This window comes from Chionomys nivalis, chromosome 17, assembly GCF_950005125.1.
Source record: "Chionomys nivalis chromosome 17, mChiNiv1.1, whole genome shotgun sequence".
Classification (NCBI taxonomy): Eukaryota; Metazoa; Chordata; class Mammalia; order Rodentia; family Cricetidae; genus Chionomys; species Chionomys nivalis.
This window is the reverse complement of record NC_080102.1, coordinates 53,960,426-53,980,569: the sequence shown is the minus strand read 5'-3', so window position 1 is coordinate 53,980,569 and position 20,144 is coordinate 53,960,426. Positions and strand designations below refer to the sequence as shown.

General features: G+C 43.8%; 1 protein-coding gene across 3 annotated transcripts in view; it reads right to left on the bottom strand.

The window, feature by feature from the left end:
• Nucleotides 1-20,144, bottom strand: part of Pced1b (PC-esterase domain containing 1B) — a 147,509-nt gene that overhangs the window by 97,061 nt on the left and 30,304 nt on the right. The gene's annotated exons all lie outside the window — the stretch shown is intronic.

The following is a 20,144-nucleotide window of genomic DNA, read 5'->3' as shown; positions in this document are numbered from 1 at the left end:
ACACACTGAAAGATCAAAACTATATCCGCATCGGATTAGACACAGAAAAGCCCCTTGACAAACACTCCTCCATTGCTGGTGGGGGTGCAAACTGGTACAGCCTCTTTGGATATCAGTATGCCAATTTCTCAGAAAATTATGAAACAACCTACCTCAAGACCCAGCAAAACCACTTTTGGGTATAGACCCAAAGGATGCTTAAACGTACCACAAGGACATGTGCTCAGCTATGTTCATAGCAGCATTGTTTGTCATAGCCGGAACCTGGAAACAACCTAAATGCCCCTTGACTGAAGAATGGATAAGGAAAATGTGGTACATTTATACAGTGGAGTACTACACAGAAGAAAAAAAAACAATGACATCTTTAAATTTTCAGGCAAATGGATGGATCTAGAAAACATCATATTGAGTAAAGTAACCCAGACACCACTCATAAGTGGCTTTTAGACATAAAGCAAAATGAGTAAATAAATAAAAAAGAAAGAAAAGAAAAAGAAAAGCCCTTGACAAAAATCGAACATCCTTTCATGATAAGTCCTGGAGATATTAGTGATACAAGGCACACACCTCAACAAGTTCACAGCAAGCTCATAACTAATACCACTGAAATGGAGAGACTCTCAAAGCGATTCCGCTAAAATCAGGAAGAAGACAAGCTGTCCATTCTGTCCACACCTATTCAATATAGCACTTGAAGTCTTAGAGCAACGGGACAACTGGGAGAGACCAAGGGGACAAAAACTGGAAAGGAAGAAGTCAAAGGATCTTTATTTGAGGATGATAGGATAGTACATGTAAGTAGCCCCCAAACTTCAGGACACCAAGAAAACAAGGCGCTCTAAATCAACAGGATCCAAGCTCACATGAGCTCAGAGAGACTGAGGCAGCATGCATGGGGCCTGAATGGGTCTGCACCACATGGGGCTCTGGAGGGGAAAGAAGTGGGCACAGCACTCGTCCCCAACCCAGAAGCTATCTCTAATTGATAACCACTCGCAAATGAAAATTTAGTTTTCTCCAAGGGAATCTCACTGGGGAAACAAACTGCCCTTAAGGGTAGGCTGCATGCCCAGCATAGATGGTCAACAGAAAATGAACTCAATGGCATCTTTGGAGGTTCCTTATCTCATAATGTCAGGGCCTTTCCTTTTATTTATGTAGACATATGCTTACTATTTATATTTTATATATTTCTTATTTTGTATTACATCATTTATATATCATACTAATTATATAACTGTATATTATTCAATTATATAGTATTTAAATATACACTTATTTTTATATTTTACATATTATATGATTATGTATTATAGTATTCATATAATTAAAATATTGAATATATTAATTTATTGTGTCAATATATGTTGCAATAAATATATATTATATTATATTATTTTCTCTTTACCCTATAGTCCTCTGTGTATATAGTATGGCTTCCAGTTTAGTGTTATAAGATTCATGTATGTATATTTGTTAATTGTGTCTTTTGGGGAGTTCTTTTCCTTCTATTTTTTTTTTTTTTTTTTTTTTTTTGGTTTTTCAAGACAGGGTTTTTCTATAACAGTTTGGGCTGTCCTGGAACTAGCTCTTGCAGACCAGGCTGGCCTCGAACTCACAGAGATCTGTGAGTGCTGGGATTAAAGCTGCATGCCACTACTACCTGGCTGTTTTGTGTCGTTCTATTCTTATATGTTAGTTTTTGTATTATGTTATATATTATATATTGTCCCTTAGATGTCTGTTTGTTTTCTAATGAGGGACAAAAAGGAGGTAGATCGGGATCAAAGGGGAGGTAGGGATTTGAAGGGGTAGAGGGGAGGAGAAACGATAATCAGGATGCATTATGTGAGAAAAAATATTGTTAATAAAAGGAAAAAAGAGAAAGACAGCAAAAAGCTAGAGTAATCAAAACACTGGTATTGCCATCAAGAGAGAAAAAAGTAGATAAATGATCAAAATAGCAAATTTCCCAAGATCAGATCCATGTGCGTGCGCACGTGTGTGTGTCTACATTGTCAACCGGTAGAAAGGCAATCCAATAGCAAAGAAAGTTCTTCTTGTAAATAATGCTGGCCCAAGCTCACCCATGTGCAAGGAGAAAGCCCAAGAAGAACTAATCCAGACTTAAAAGAATGCCAAGAATATCAACACAAAATGGACCGTGATTCCTACTTTTTGAGACAAGGTCTTGCTATGCAGGCTGGGCTAGCCTGAACTATGATCCTCTTACTTTTGTCTGCCAATGCTCTAGAATTGAAACAGAACTGCAAGTCTGTAAATCACTTATTCAAGGTCCAAGCACGATGTCCATCTCTAAACTCTTATATTCCAGATCTGAAGGACTCTGCAGAGAAGTTTCTCGAAGCTGCGTGAGAAATGTTGATACCTCAGAGAGGAACGGTAGGTCCTGAGAGCAGAGGTTATGGAGGAATGAGCCCCATCACTCCAGTCTCCCCTGCTAGACCTTGGCTAAAAGATGAAGTCACTGAAAATGTTTATTTCTTTATTACATTTCATACATAAAAATTATGCATCAGAAACATCAAGACGATGTGAAATGACCAAACTTTAAAGTGTACTGCATGTGTGGATCCCGTGGTTTCTACCCAGCTATGGAGAACTATGATGCTGTGTGCAATTAAAACTAAGGCGGCCTTCCGCTGGTGTGAGCGCGTGAGTCAACCGCAAATCTCTTACAACTTAACTGAAAAGGAGACACCAGAGTAAGTGCCTTGGGAGTGCGCTCATTTGGCCATGGGATGAATGCCTAAAGCAAGGATGATGCTAAGCACTTAAACGTGCAGTCCCTCTTGCTATCCTGCTAATGCTTTCTGAAGGCTTCCTGGGGACAGAACTATGCATATGTCCATTGACAGGTGAAGAAAGGGAACTGGCACTTGGCTTATCTTGACAGCCAGGAAGGACGCCAAAGTCTCTGGTGGGCTTACCCTCTTCTCCACCTGTATCGGCCAGTGTCCCGAGGGAAGCCATACAAGAATATGCCGGACCTTTCCTGAAATTTTCATCTTAATAAGAAATGTAAGGACACATTAAACAGGCTTTCTTGTTCATACACCCCAGAGAAAAGCTGACAAGATTTCTTTCTTCTAATAAAAAGTGACTGGAGCTGGGAAAATGGTTCTGAGATAAAGATCTTGGTGTGAAAGCATGAGGGCTAGCATTCAGCTCCCCAGCATGCTGTGGGATAAAGCTCTTGTACACTGTAAAGATTAGTTACTCATATTTAATAAAACTCTGACTGGCCAGTAGTCAGGCAAGAAGTATAGGCGGGGCAACCAGACTAAGAGAATTCTGGGAAGAGGATAGGCAGAGATGCAGTTGTCATCCAGACACGGAGGAAGCAAGATGAGGATGCCTTACTGAGAGAAGGTACCAGCCACGTGGCTAAACATAGATAAGAATTATGGGTTATTTATTTATTTATTTTTTTGGTTTTTTGAGACAGGTTTTCTCTGTAGCTTTGGAGCCTGTCCTGGAACTCCCTTTGTAGACCAGGCTGGCCTCGAACTCACAGAGATCCACCTGCCTCTGCCTCCCGAGTGCTGGGATTAAAGGCGTGCGCCACCACCGCCCGGCAAATTATGGGTTAATTTAAGTCATAAGAGCTAGTTAATAATAAGCCTGAGTGATTAGCCAAACAGTTTATAATTAATATAAGTCTCTGTGTGTTTATTTGGGACTGAACAGCTGTGGGACCAGGCAGGACAGAAATTTCTGTCTATACCAGCACCCATATACATGTGGATGTGGCAGCCCCTGAGTTCAGAGCTTCAAATACAGACACAGGGGATCCCCAGAACAAAGTGGTCAGCTAGACTAGACATATTGGTGAACTCAGCTGAGAGACTCTACCTCAAAGAATAAGGTGAAGATTAACAGAGGAAAACTTCTGATGTCAATCTTGGGTCTACATGACCCCCGATAAACATTCACAGACACATGTGAACATGCATGCACATATGTACACCACACACACAAAGCATAGGTAAGAAGAAACACACACATATGTGCACACATACACACATGCACACATGCACCTGGACATACATGTGCGACCACAAACACGTAGGCATTCATATACATATGTACAACAATACACATGCTATCCTATAAGAATAAGTCATGTGTGGTGCTGCAAAACTGTAATTCCAGAATTCTGGAGCCTGAGAGAGGAAGAGCATGAGTTTGAGGCCAGCCTGGGCTACATAATAAGACATTGCCTCAAAAAAATAAACAAATATCCTTTACAAATACTCATGTTTGATATGGCCCCATATCTCCCTACTCTGGTATTGTCAGCAAATGACTATTAGCATTTAATGTTCAAACAAACAATTTACACAAATTATCTAGCTACCCATTAATATCTTGCACTATCCCAGTAGCAAACAATTATAAAGGGGTTGCAACCTCTTATGTAAAGCATAGAACTTTCAATTTAGGAATTGAAAAAATACTTAATATAAATCAATCTATTCTTTTTTAACACAAATCAAAAATAGCCTTTTACTCTTTTAATAATAAAGATGTCCCTTTCTGTCAAACTGTGGCCCACATAGCACTGGCACCACTAGATTGATATATGGAGACTAGAAAGAGCCGTGTGTTTTGGCAAGCTTTGCCCTCCTTGACGGGACAAAGGATGACTGGAGTGGACAGAGGCCATCCACACCTCCTCCACGGTCATCACGCCGAGGGTATGTCTGCAAATAGTCACATCCTAAGACACAGTGCTTGCGTTCCAGACACGTACCACTGGCCAGAGGCCACAGAGAAACTTAGTAATAAAGGTCACTTTAGAAAGGAACATGGGGAAATAACCGATGCTTTGAAACAAAATATCACAGAAACCATAACATCTGGGGTGTTCCTTGGTTGCTGAAGAGCCTGTCTAGCATGCATGAGGCTCCGGACCCAAGCCCCAGATATTGGGCATGATGGACAAACATATAATTCCAGACTGGGAAGGTGCACGAGGATCAGAAGTTCAAGGTCCTCCCTCCTTGGCTACATAATGAGTTTGAGGCCAGCCTGGGCTATACGAGACCCTTTCTCAAAACCATTATAATGATTGATTGATTCTTGGATCTTTTCTTTTTTGTGCATTCTTTGTATATTTTAGTTTTTATTATTATTATGAACATGGACTTTTAGTAAATGGATTGAAAGGAACAAAGGCTAACTGATGTGAAGCCAAAAGCTCTTCTGCTGTCAGAGGCCAAAAGTCAACCTACCCAACTTCACAGGGTTGGTCGGGGCCTCCCTCGTACAGAGCCTCACATTGCTGTACACAAGTGCTTTGTACGTGCGCATGAGAGGGTCTGCATATGAAAGGACTGCATGGAGATCTAAGAGAGAGATCTAAAGGGGGATTCCAGTGATCAGTGTTGTTACACCATGTAGAGGATGCACGGCCGACAATCAGGTAAAGGCGGCTTGGCCTCTATGATGAACTAAGGAGAGATGATCTATGCCCTATTTTTTAAAGGCAAAGGAAACAATTCTTTTCTAACTTAAAATGTTTCTAGAAGGAGAGGAAGGAAGACTGGGGAAACAGCTTTTTGTTTTTCTCAGTGGCTACAGGCTGCTAGTTGTCCCCATGAGCACGCCTGTAGCTTTACACCAAAACATCCTCTGCCTGTCTTTGAAAACATAAAAGTGGAAGGCCAGGAGAGTCTGGAAAGACTGTGGGAGGGGCAGGAAGACAGGAAAGTATCACCTGTAGGAACCATGCAAGGCAGACTGTGACAACTGTTCTCTTCTTAGGCCTGAAGCTCCCCGTCATTATTGCAATGGTCTGACATCAGGGCAGACAAGTATAGAAGCAGGCAACTCTTGGTTTAAGCAAGGCCTTAAGACCATTCATTTACCCATTATGAAGCATTTGTTCATAACCTATGTATCATACTTTGATGAAAATTTTCCAACGCATTTAGATAACACTGTGCTTAATCAGACCATAGTGAAGTAGACTGGAGGGCTAGAGAGATGGCCCAGTGGTTAAGAGCACTGACTGTTCTTCCAGGGGACTGGGATTCACTTCAACCCCCACGGCAGCTCGCAACTATCTGTAATTCCAGGTCCAGAGGATCTGGCACCTTCACACAGACACTAATGCACATAAATAAATAAATTACTTAAAAATTATGTTGCTGTACTTTCTCATTGATATGTCCGAAGAAGCTCAACTGACATGCACACAGTTTACCTTCCCAGCCCATCTTCCCACCTCTATGTCCATCACTAAGCCACGGTTAGCAGGAAGCATGACAACAGATTTTCCTGAAAAGTGCTGCATCGAGGAGTAAGACAGCCTGATGAAAGCCAGATGCTGGCCCTGGCTCATTCTGCGAGGCTTATCCTAAGGTCTGTGTGTTGGTGGCAGTGTAGGTGGCAAGGATCTCTATTCCCTGGAGACGTGGGGTCAGCAGCCTTCAGCTTCTGGAATAGGAACACAAGCTTATTCTAAAGAACGTGCTACAGACAGGGTAAGCAACAGCAAGAATGACAGGGAGGTGGCTTTGAATAAGCCAGGGCAACAGACTTGTACGCGAGCACTGAAGTGTGCTGCAGCAAGTTTATGGGGCAGTCCCAGGCCTGTCCCCAGGGCCGTGTTCTCTGCTTTCCTCCCAGGATGCCAAAGTGACAGACCAAAGCGTGAGAAAGCAGGGCTTCCAGAATGGGAAGCCACATTTTAATAAGCCGAAATGCATTTTCTCAGGTGCCAAACAAGCTAGACTTAGAGGCAGGGGGCCTGGGCGAGACTCCAAATTCCTGCATTTACAATCTTTCTGCATCTCAGCTTTTGCATCCAATGGGAGATGTCAGCACCCAGCTCTTTCTGTGCAGGGTGGTCAGTCAAAGGTGGGTTTTAGGTGTGGTGTGTACAATGTGCACACAGCTCTCTCTGCACACGTGTGCCTCTGGTATGCTGTACATCTCTCCCTAGCCCCCCAAAATCTAGAACACATCTCCCAAGACTCAAACTCTGGTGTTTATTTTTTTCTTTCCCAATGGGAATCTCAGAATGGAAAAAGAATCATGAAAATATACAAAAGGCTTTTCCAGTGGGCACCTCTGTATATATTATGTGATTCTCAAAACCACAGTCTTTAAAAATACACACTGAGCATGGTATTTCTCTATACACATGTCCCAAAGACTTTGAGTACATACTTAAAGGCAGCTCAAATCTGGTAAAAGTGGGCTGTCTGGAACCTTCCCATCTGTCTTTCTTTGGGGAGTGAGTGTGGGGTAGAACAAGGGAATGGGACAGAAAGCAGGAGAGGTCAGTGGTGTGGAATAGAGTATGAACGTTGAGCAAAGAGACCTGGAAAAGCTCCTTCTCATCGCCACATAAAGAGGAAAAGCACCTAACAATGCCTCTGGGTGTTGAACTAGACCCTGTCTGTGAGCTGCTGACATAGGGCCCATGCTGTGTGTGTGTGTGTGCGTGTGTGTGTGTGTGTGTGTGCAAGAAGAGCTGGACACTTTGATTCATCTGTGACTTCTAAATCCAGAGTTCTGTCCACCCTGCGACTTTCCACAGCTGACTCTCAACCATGTATTTATGTCACGGTGTGTGAGACTCTCCCTGCTCCTCCGCAAGGACCCCCTGGTGTGCCTCGGCACATCTGTGAGTCCTAACCCAGTGCCCTACACTCTTTTACGGGATGAAAGAGACATTCCAAATAACTGGGAGGATAGCGCATGTTCTTAAGGAAAGCTAACACCAGTTTGAGACAACGGACTAAGAGCGCAGGCATAGCAGCTCACATCATCACAACTGCTTCTGCACGCAGCAGGGCAGCTGCCTCTGTGAGCGCCCGGCCAACAGCCTCTCCCACACAAAGCTCTTCCTGTGTGTGACGGGCTGAGTAGCTCTGCTGTTGAAGGACACCTTGGTCTCTGGCTGAAGGGAGAAGAACCTTAGCAACACCAGTGCTTCCCAGAGCCCAGCAGAAAAGGGAGGAGCCTTTCAGAGGACACAAGAGTAAAGCTAGGGTTACAGCAACAATTAGAGTGACTTCACGTGTCTCCATTACAGGATCATGACTTTAGAAGGCTGTGCTGCTGCTGGTATTTGTCAACTGGACACAAGTCTAGACCGTCTGGGAAGAGGGGATCTTAGCTGAGAAAACGTCTCCGTAAGCCTGGCCTGTAGGTTTGTCTATAGGACATTTTCTTGATTAATGTTTGATGCCCGAGGGTTCAGACAACTGTGAGAGGCGGCACCCCTGGGCAGGTGATACTTGGGGTCTATAAGAAACAAACTGGACAAGCCATGGGGAGCAAGCCAGTAAGCAGTGCCCCTCCGTGGGCTCTGCTTCTGTTCCTGTTTCCAGGTTCCTGCCCTCAGTTCCTGCCTTGGCTCCTCCCAATGGACTGTGATCCAGGGGGCGCCAGTCAAAGAAACCATTTCCTCCCCAAGCTGCTTCTGGTCCTGGTGTTCTATCACAGTAATAGAAACCAAACCAAGACAAAGGCATTCTGGTGAAACACTGTACCTTGGAGACTTCCTGTGAAAAACACCCCAATTTCAGTGTATTCGGGTCCAATACACAGACTATGACAGAAATCATAAACAAATCTTCAGTTAAAATTATTGTCTCATGAATAGAGATACAGAGATATGCATTTTGTCCAAAACAAAAATTTAATGAAATACACAGAAATTTGCCTAAAGACTCCTAGGGAAATGACAATTACTTAAAATAAGAAAACTCACTGAACAGCTTTTAAACAACGGAGATGCCTCTGAAAGGCCTTAGGAAAAGAAGCTACCCTTAGGTGACCGGGGAGGGATGCCCTGAAGCCAGTTTGTCGGAGGCATCACTTGAATAACAGACAGGGAGTAGATCAAATAATGCCAGGTCTGAGGTTGTACTGGTACAGTTTTGGCCGTGTGACGAGTGTTAAATAAAATAATAGCAACATGTGACACAGGGAGTCTGAGTCTTCATTCTTACCACTATTACCCACATACCAGATGGCCACAGACACTCATAATCAAGCAGAGAGCCCCTGTGGGCTGGGGGCTGGATAAAGCTGAGTCAGACTGGCTCCTTCTCTGCTGGCCTCTGTGGAGGAGGAGTTGATCCACCTCCACGAATGGTGTTTTAGATTCTGTGGATGTCTCTCTCTCTCTCTCTCTCTCTCTCTCTCTCTCTCTCTCTCCCTCCCGCCCTCCTCCCGCCCCTCCCTCCTCCCTCTTTCTCGCCCTCTCTCTCTCCCTTCTTTTCTTCTTCTTCTTCTTCTTCTTCTTCTTCTTCTTCTTCTTCTTCTTCTTCTTCTTCTTCTTCTTCTTCTTCTTCTTCTTCTTCTCTTCCTCTTCCTCCTCCTCCTTCTTCTTTTTCTTCTTCATTATCATCATCTTCTTTTTTTGATAGGGTCTCACTACGTAGACCAGGCTAGTCTTCAGTTTACAATCCCATGCTTCAGCCTCTTGACTCTGCCCAGCTGCTCCTGAGGGTGCATGGAGGGGTTCAGAGCATCTATGAATGAAGCTTCCTCACCACTCTATGCAACATTACAGCCAGTTAGAGCTCAGAAGCTGTGCAAACACACCGAGGCAGGCACAGCTGGCCGCATAGGAGACTTGGCAGTATTAGCTCCTTTGAGGATAGCTTGCTGTCACCATAGACAGGCCCTGAATGATTCCACTTACCTAAAGAGGTCAATTCAGAGGCAGGAAGTAGAATGGAGTTGTCAAGAGTTGTGGGAGGGGAACGGAAAGTTTCTATTCATTGTGTGTAGAGTCCCAGTTTTATAAGATGAAATGAGTCCTGTCGATGATGGTGGCGATGGCAAGACAACAATGGGAAGGCAGCTAAGATTCCTACACTTAAGATTAAGATGCGTGCTGAGGTCAGAGGTAAAAGGGTCGGGGAGTTCAAGGCCACCCTGGACTACATGAGACTCTGCCTCAAACACAGTATATACATTTGCCTTTGTTATTCAATTACAATTCTAAAATACACAGATAAAAAAATACATAGAAAAATTCAAGATGCATTTATTTAGTCTGAGGTGAGAGAAGCCTATGTTCACAGAGACTGTCCCAGAGACAGGTCTTCCACAACTGTCGTCTGTGAGAATGCAGAGTCCCCTGAGCGCAAGGTGATGCTATCTTTTCGTGTCTTTGTAAGGGTCTTTGAAACAGAAGGCTCCCGGCAGGGCTTGGACCTCTATTATTAACACAACTGAAATGTTAAGTAGACTTTTCAGTTCTACTAAAAATCAGTTGTTTTTTTTAAATTTTTTTTTTTTAAATCAGCCTTCTAAAGCAACTGAAGTCTGTAGGAGGAGGAATGCATTTCTCTTTGAAATTTGAAGTTATATAAATCAAACTTCAAAGAATCCCAGCACATTCCTTCATGCTGCATGTGGCTTTTGAACTGAAGAGCTCAAATCTTTGGTGCTGTGACCTCATATTTTTCTGTACCTGTGGCCCAGGAAATCAAACCTCAAATGGCCAACCTCTGCATGTGGGTGTCTGTTATTGACTCAACAGAGATGGGCCTGACGGGAAGTGGGAAGCCATCTGTAAGAACAGATTGATTAGATCTATAACACAAAACCCATGCTTTCACGATCAAAGCAGCTTCATCAGGGAACCCCCAGGGACTGGGTCCCCAAACAGAGACCCACAGGGGTCTCCATCGGTTCACACTGAAACTCAAGACGAGGCTGCGTCTCTGCACTTGAAGCCTGCATCCTGCACATACAAGAAATATGAAGCATCTTTGCCCTTTAGGAATTTTGCCTACCCAGTAGTAAATCCTTTCTTCAGCAGAAACACTACATTTTATTAATAAACTTAGGACATACCGTATGCTGGATACATTGTTCTTGCCAACCACAAACTATCTGTCCTTGAACATCTCCTAGGGAACTATGCTGGTTTTAAATTTTGTAGAATTACTTATTTTATGTGTAAGAAGGTTTTGCCTGCATGTGTGAATATGAAGAGGGCACTGGGCCACCTGGAACTGGAGCGATGCATAGGCGTGAGCTGTCACGTGGGTGATGACCATCAAACCCAGGTACTCTGTAAGAACAACTGCCCTTAACAACGGCCATCTCTACAGCCCCAAGTATGCCTGTTTAATAACTGCTTATTTATTGTGAGCGTAGGGGAATGTATGTTTCTTGGCATGTGTGTGGAGGTAACTTGCAACTTGCAGAAGTCTATTCTCTCCTACCACGTGGGTCCAGGAATCAAACCCAGGGAACCGAACTTGGGTTGTCAGACTTGGCAGCAGGCACCTTTACTCACTGAGCCATTGCAGCCAGCCGGAACTATTTTCAATCAGCTGATTGCATAGTTGCTAATCGAGTAAAGAGTTATCCATTGAAGTGGGTCTTACTGTAACCCTATTGTGCTTGCTTCTTCATTGACAACGCATTCTGCAAAGCTCCCTTGACACCCTAAATACATTTTAGTTTTAGCCCTAAAGTGGAGATGGGAGAAGTGGCTGTGGCTGTCTTTTGGATTAGTAGGTCACGTGACTAACCGCCCATGATTAATCCACTCTGCTCTGACTATTTTTTAGTTCAATCAAAAGTTCATAATGATGCTTCATCTAGAGGCTATCATAAGAGTGGAAAAAGCAGGAAGGTCTATAAATGATTTCAACCTCTGCCAAGCACCGGCAGGCCAAGCATCGAGCCCAGCTATAAATTCTATTATACCATGTCCAAGCATGGAGCTCAGTTATAAATTCTATTATACCATGTGGGTAAACGTCAACTCTGCTTTATAGGCCAGAGGTCACTGAAGATGTTGTTATACTGTCCCAATTTAACATAGCTTAGCGTCTGAGCGAAGACTGCCAGAAGGAATATCAAAGAACAGCACGCTCGGCAAGGCCTGTTCTCGCTGCTCACGAAGACCCCTGACGTCGTCTTAGTACAGCATTAGCGCACAGGTCCTACTCACAGAGACTTTGATTTCGCAGATTTGTGATTTTTTTCTTTAAAAAAATTTTTAAAAATCATTTTGAAAAGTACAAGTATTTCCAGTGTGTCACTAGGGCTGAAGGAACTTCACTGAAAAGGCCTAGTCCTTCCCCTGTACCCACTCATGGAGGAGGAAAGATAGATGACCGGCAGGCAGGGACAGGGAGATCCGTGGAAGCACGCAGCAGCGAGGATTCTAAAATCCTAAACTGAACCTTCTTAACATTGTGAAACTTCCCTCTCCAAAAGCCTGCTGCCCATACCGTTCTTTGGGCTGAACAAAAAACATGCTGAGTGCTATCGAGGGGGTGATTTCACTCAAGACTGAGTAAGCTCAAACTGAGATGAATGGGAAACTATAAAGTTTACTTTTGTTTTTGTTTCTAGATTTGAGCCATGATGAGTCCAAATGATGAAAGAATTCTATCTAATTGTAAGAAATCTTCCAAGAGAAGACAGTCAAAAACTTGTGTGTGCCCCGAAACGCTGTGCGGCTGTAAAATTAAACAGACGAGGATGTCATAACGGTTAAGGAAACTGAATGAAATGTAGAATGACCACAACGAACGTTTGAACCAACTCCTAAAATGATCCCGTTTTGTGAAGTAACAGAAGCCTAAGAGAACATGCAAATGGTTGATAAACGCAGGAAGAGGCTTAATCTCATCAGAGATCAGGAAAATGGGAAGTAAATTTTAATTTCCTTTATTGGATAAACAGAAAGCGAAGTACGGATCATCCAGATGAACGAAGACTGAGGAAGAAGGAGATCTGGGGTGTATTTGGGAATTGTGTTGCTTCGAGAGCGAGTGTCAGGAACGTGTATGTACAAAGGATTCTAGGAGAGAATGTTGATAGAAAACGCTACAACGGGCTTTCCCTTGAGTCTGCTTAATCAACAGAACTAGGTCCTTGTTTAGTGCATGCGCATTTCAGACGCACATCAGCTCTGGGGAGCTACGCTCCCTGCTATTTGCCCAGGCCCTTCCCCAGAGCCCACTTCAACAGCAGACCACGGTTCTCAAACTGGACAACCTAAAGATTCTACCCCACCCACCACCATTCAACCCCTGTAGCGCGGTCCAGGCCAGCTTGGTTGCTAGACATTGCTATATTCTGAGTGAGCACTGTCTAAACAGCTTTTTACTTTCTCATAATGATTGTCCTCAAACAATCCTAGAAGGTAATTATTATTTTTGTTTTAATTTTCCATACGAGCTCCTGAGATTTGGGAAAGTTAAATGGCTTTCCTGAGGACACTCAACTTGTAATTGGCAAACAGGGTTCTGATTTTTCTGGTTTGGGGGTATCACCTGTATTTAAAAGCGAGGTCTTGGGAGAGAAAACACAGGTTTCCAACAGTTTCCTCTCCCACAAGGTAAACTCTAAAGAGATGTCTGAGAAACTGGTAAAGAGTTGGAGGCTAAACCAGGTGAGGGACCTCAGGGCCTGGGCTGAATCTCAAGGCCTCGCCCCTTTCCTTTCTGAGGCATCGCATTCTGCCCTGCGAGAGTCACTATCTGTCTGTCTGCATGTTGGGCCCTGTGCCACCCCTGGTACTCATCAATGGAGGGAGAAGGCCCTGCTCCCACTGATACCTTCTGCCTTGGGGTTTCTAGTGCTGTGAAGTGACACCATGACCACGGCCACTCCTACAAAGGAAAACACTTAATGGTTGGCTTATAGTTCAGAGGTGCAGTCCATTATCATCATGGTGGAACATGGTGGCATGCAGGTAGACATGGTGCTGGGGAGGTAGCTAAGAGTTCTACATCTTGTGCAGGCAACAGGAAGTAGTCTGAGACACTGAGCATGGCTCGAGCATACATGAGCCTGCCTCCAATGTAACACACTTCCTCCAACAAGGCCAATACCTACTTATTAATAGTGCCACTCCCTATGAGCTTATGTAGGCCAATTACAAACTGCCACACCTTCTACTAGGATCCTGCAGATCTTGGATGGCGTCAGGATCCCTGCCCTGGTCCTCTGTAATACTGAATACTGACAGGATATAGAATCACATAAGAAAGAAGCCATGTCAACGGAAGAGTTGATTGATCATGTTAACTGAGGTGGCAAGATTCACCCTAAATATGAGCAGCACAATTTGTGGGCTGGGGTCTTAGACTGAATAACAAGGGGAAAGCCACCTGAGCACCAGCCCCACCGCTTCCTGAGTGTGGATACAATGTGACTAGCTGCGCACCAGCCCCGCCCATTCCTGAGTGTGGATACAATGTGACCAGCTGAGCACCAGCCCCACCCCTTCCTGAATATGGATACAATGTGACCAGCTGCTTCAAAGCTCCTCTCATGACTTTCCTGCCATGATGGCTGTCCCCTCCAGCTGTGGACCTAAATAAACCCCTCTTCTTTCTTTAAGCTGCTTTTGTCAGGTATTTTTGTTACCTTCCCTCACCCTCTGAATTTGGCTCAGTGTCTTTTGATTCTTCTGAGAAGTTGATAAAATCCTGAACCAGTTTGCCCTCTTAAATTTGGGCCCTTTGGTCTGCCTTCTATCAGAGGATCCAGAGAAGGGGAGAGAAGAGCCTCCTCTCCTTGCTTCTGGCAGAGTGTATGATGGCCTTGTCCCAGAGATCAGCCTGGAAGAGCAACACAATCGTCCATAGAGATGGGTAAGACTGATCCCCACCAAAATCCCAGCCTCTTGATAGAATCATAGCATCTTGACAGATGACATAGGACCTGAGCATTCACCAATCAGAACTTCAGAGCTTTCATTAACATGAATTAATAATGAAGTCTATGAAGGCAGTTACTTCCTGTAACTGTGAACAAGGAATCAGGGTACTGGGTATAACCAAGAATTGCCTCAAGGAAATTAACCAGGGAACCCCAAACCTCAGTGCATTCAGTTTAAGAATTTTCCAAGCAGCTCCATCACAGGTAAGTAAGTACTTTACCATGAGAAGCACTTATATTCACATGATTGACTTCTGTGACAATGTGGAGTTATTAGCAAATAATGGTAATTAATGACTCAAAGTCATTTAAGTAGGTATAAAAATTTAAAATCTCCTATACCCCATCCATAGGCAAAGCCACAGAGGACTGGTCCGGGGCTGCCTGAGGATGGAACTGCTGCTTTGGAATTCAATTTAATGATCTCTCATCTGTGCTTCTCTTTGCCTATTGCTTTGTTCTGTTTGAGTTCAGGAGTCCTAGTGAGAAGCTGGGGAAAGAGGACAATAGAAGGCTAGCCTTTCCACAAGCAACAGCCTTTCAGCTGACCTGGGAGGAAAATTCTGGAGGAGGATTCGAACTGGCTGGCCTCTTTCGAACCATGTGACCTTCTCTGATAACTGAAGTGGGCTTTGTTACCATGGACACCAGGGAGGCCCAGAGCTAGGGATGTAGCTCTCTGTTAGAGATCCTGTCTGGCATATAAAAGCTGTGGTTTCTCTCCTCGGCACTGCATAAAACAGGTGGCTGGCTCATGCCTGGAATCCTCACACTCAAGAGGTAGAGGCAGGAGGATCAGAAGTTCAAGGCCATACTCAACTATACATATATACGAGACCCAGTCTCAAAAGAAGGTGTTTGTGTGTGTGTGTGGGGGGGGGATAGGGAGTAGAGATATGATCAGAAAATGAAAAACATCATTTTATTTCCCGGGATTTGTTCCACATCTAACACAACGTTGGCACAAACAACTGAAGAAAGAAGTACCTTTGTCTTGATGCAAAATCCAATAAAAGTCAACCCTAGAATATCGTGAAGTTAGAACCATAAATTAAGAAACACTGGGGGAGAGAAAAATGAAATAAGAAAATAATAAGATCCTGCTGGCTCCGTTGCTAACGGCCGCCCAGGGAATACACAGTAGAGATCTGATGATGTCAGAGGATGAGTCTGATGGCCAAAGCATTAAAAACTGAAGTTGTCATAAAATCAACTGAATCTAACTAATTCTAAGATGCTAAACGTCTGCAGGAAGAGTTGACATGAATATTACATGAAGGGCAGAACCAAGCTTGGGAAACTTACTACCTATTGTCGTCTCTGATCTAATTTCAAAACGGAAGTCTCATCAAGCTGGACATGCAGACAGACCTCTTAAGTGGTCTGTGCTTAATGAAACAAGAGTCCAATGAAAACCACACTGCTTGAGTACTTTATTGGCTTGTGCTAAAACTTTACAGCCTTTTGAGACTCTCGGTGGCACATGTCCTCACTTTATGCACATTTTACAGGGCATCTGTCAGCCTTCTCCAAGTTAAGCCCCACAGTGTCTCCTAATGACTTCCCGGTGTCCTCAGAATGGGGGAGAAATAACATGTGTGCCTGCAGGAGAATAGCTGGCTTTGGGGGCATCCCTTCTCAGAATGGGGGAGAAGTATCCCTATGAGAAAAGGCTGCAGTCTGGGGCACAGGAAGCAGGACCTAGCATTCCTCTGCCTGAAGTGGAGACAATTTCTCGTGGGTGAAAGGCGGTGACTGAGAAAGGACAAGAGTGGGGAGAGAAGGAAGGGACTGTGTCTTGACTACGTCTCTTACAGCTTTATGCAGAGATGGAGAAGCGCGATGAAAGGTGTGTTCTGTAGCCTTTTGTTGTGAAAATACAAGAGAGAAACTAGTTAAAGGAGAAAATATTTATTTGGGCTCATGGTCTCAGTCCAGGGCAGGACGTCAGAGCAGAAGAGTGTGCTAAATCAGAGTTGTTCACCTAATGGTAGCCAAGGGGACGGGGAGAGACAGAGAGATAGAGACAGAGAAACAAGGCAGCAAGGCAAGATACAATTTCAGTGACCGATTTCCTACAGTTAGGTCCCACCTCTTATGCTTCCATAACCTGCCCAAGCGACCCTAGCCAGGGATCCAGGCCTTCAATACATGAAACCATGGTAACAGGGAGAACAGAATTGAAGCTTCTGTGGTGGGGAGGGAGGGCTCCCTCAAAGATGGAGAAGGGATTCCTAGGAGGCAGGGAGTGCTGGACTCCCTGTGTAGGCTCGCTGTCTCCACACGATGAACCAGAGAACAACGTTTGCTGATCCTTCTGCAAGGGATTCGCTCAACCTTCACACTACTGGGGCTGTCTGAAGACTGTGCTTTCCCAGAGGTACCTCTTTTCCTTCCCACTCACACTCTGAGTGAAGAGGTCATGGACACAAGGCTTACTTTACAGTGAGTTCTACAGATGAATGTAATGCTTGCAGTAAGGATTGTGTGGGAACCTGTGGGTTCCATCCAGACTAATGTGGTTTGGTCAAACAAGAACCCCTAAAACAATGGCCCAGATGATCCAACATCCATGACAGCTTTAGGACTGCTGGCTAATATGGATCTACCACACAGGATACCCCATGACTGACCTGATTAATAGCGCCCCCAATCAGCAGAAACTAGTCTAGACAACAATGACCAAATTCCCTAAATGGTTGTTTATAGATGTTTGTTTACATTTAAAGGGGGATATGCTATAGATATTAATACTTTGCATTGGTACAGATCTTGTTCTGCTGATACAAATTTTAGATCAACTTTGTTATATATATATTTCTGCTCTTGATTAAGGTATTGTTTGGGCAGCTCATTTATAAATGTAATGTATAATTAAGAAATACAGGTTAATAGATCATCAATAATAATCAAGCTTGTAGTCATGTTAGTTAGGTTTTCTAGAAAAATAGAGATATATTTCAGTTAGATAGGTATTTTTCAAAACTTTCAGAGACCTTCAGAATATGGCATTTCAAATGTTTTAAGAACTTAGAAGTTTTCATGACAATGAGACACATCTGTTCCTGACAGCACCAATCTACTTCAAGAGATGGTGGGCACTGAAGAGGCTCCGTAAGAAATTTGTTAGCCATTTGGGCAAGAAACTGCTCTTGCCTGGACTGCTTGATATTATGCTATATGAACTGGAAGTGCAGGACCCATAGAGAAATGACTGCTGAACTTGCTTAAAGGTGATACTGTCCTTTGGGGTTCCTGCCTCATGAAAGAGTCTGCCAGACACTCTGCATGACACAGAAGAAAGTGACTGACAAACTACCAATATAGGTGAAATAGTCTTCGAAATTTCCTCCTTCATGGAAAAGTCTGCCAGATACTATGGCCTGTAGGCTAAAGATGGTGCCCGCAACATTACAGAAGAACTCTGGGTGACTGTCCAGGCAGTAAGATGTCTCTGTCAATTCTAGAGTTTTGGAAGTTGCCTACAATGCACTTCCTGTTTACTTAGGTAATATTATATCCTTCTGGAGTCTTTGATGGAGTTAAAGAAAAAGAGCTATAATTATAAAAGATAGATATAAAATTTTAGACTCACAAAGATAAGATAAATGATAAGAGTATTTTCCTTAATTTGCCAAATGTAAATGGACTAAATAATGTAACTATAATTCTTGCCTGATACCAGTTTTGTTATATGTAATTTTACTATGTTAAAGTTAAAACCTTCCTTTCTATTTAAACAGAAAAGGGGAAAGGGTGTGGGAAGTCCTTCTGTCTATGTGTTGCTTTTATTGGCTAATGAATAAAGCTGCTTTCAGCCAATGGTTTAACAGAGTAAAGCCAGGTGGGAAATCTAAACAGAGATGGAGAGAGAGAGAGAGAGAGAGAGAGAGAGAGAGAGAGAGAGAGAGAGAGAGAGAGAACATGTAGGGAGAGTCAGGGAGAAGCCATGTAGCCACTGCAGGAGACAGATGCCTCCGCCAGAGCCAAACTTTGCCAGAAGGCCACAACCTTGTGCTGATGCACAGATTAATAGAGATGGGTTAATTTAAGATATAAGAGCTAGCTAGCAATACGCTTAGGCTATTGGCCAAACAGTATTGTGAATAATATAGTTTCTGTGTGATTATTTCGAGTCTGAGGCGGCTTGAATGAACAGCCTCCAATTACACAAGGAGGAATGCAATGCATGTATCCAACTAAACAGTTCTTGACAGCACCACTCCTATTTTGGCCATCAAACAGTTATCCAGGACTCTTGTGAGTCCAAGCCCTACCTTCTAGCAGTGACTAAGACACATTTGATTCTGGGCGGAGGCTTTATTTTTCTGTCCTGTTCATTCCTCCAGAACATGACACAATGTCCAGGTTTGGTTTTCTAACAGTGCTATGCATCATTCAATTAAAAATCATACAATTTTCCCATTCTGTCATCCAATGCTTTTCAAAGACTAGAAAATATTTCCATCCATAGATGAAATGAGGTTGCCACGAGACTGCTTGTGTGGCTGAGCACCCATCCATGTGCCCGCTCCTCTGACACACACACATCCATGTGCACGCTCCCATGCTCTTCCCCTGTGACACGCATTCTTGCAGGAGCAGTTTAGAGATGCTGTTTCCTAGACCCTCATGTAAAGGAACAACATATTCTCCCTACAAGAGTCTAACTAAGGTTGACCACTTAAAGTAAAATAACGAACTATACAGCAAATTTTAAGATTCACTTCTGAGCAGTAATTGCCACCCCTTTTCATATAATCAATGATCCGGTCGCATGCATCTTATTTCCCTTTTCATTCCGGGGCTGCATTACCACAAGCTTTGCTCCCCTCTTCTTCCTGTCAAATTATCTAACCACTCCTACAACCATAGCAATGCACACTGACATTACTGACATCAGGATAAATCCCAGGACCTTGGTCCAGCTCCTAGACCTTTTCCTGCTGGCCAGTCTGAGTCCTCCTAGCCATCATCACTCCCCTATGGGGCTAGTTTCTGTACCATATTTGAGACTCTACACTGCTTCCTTACCTAAAGCACCCGCTGCTTGTCTTTGTCAGTCAAATCTTGAATCTTCTAGACTCAGCTGAGACTTGCTCTTCCTTTAGGGAACTTTCTGTGTCTTGAGTAAACAAATCAAAGGAACCAATAAGACACCTCAATGTTTCCTAGTAGGACCAGGGCTTCCTCAGTAGGGCTGAGAATACTCTTAGTTGGGATCAGCTTAAGATCCCTCAAAGAAAACCAATGAGATGAGACAGGAGCCAGAGGCAGGGCACTGGGGTGGTCTGAGCTGAGTGGGCTTTCATAACAACAACAAGCAAAGGAAGGGCTGGGGTGGTGGATGGTGTCTGGCAGTGTGGCAGGAATTCAGACTGTAGCCTGGAGGCTGTTGTGGGTGGCTTTGCCTCCCTCCACAGCTGTGGCCTTGTGGGTCACGTCCATCA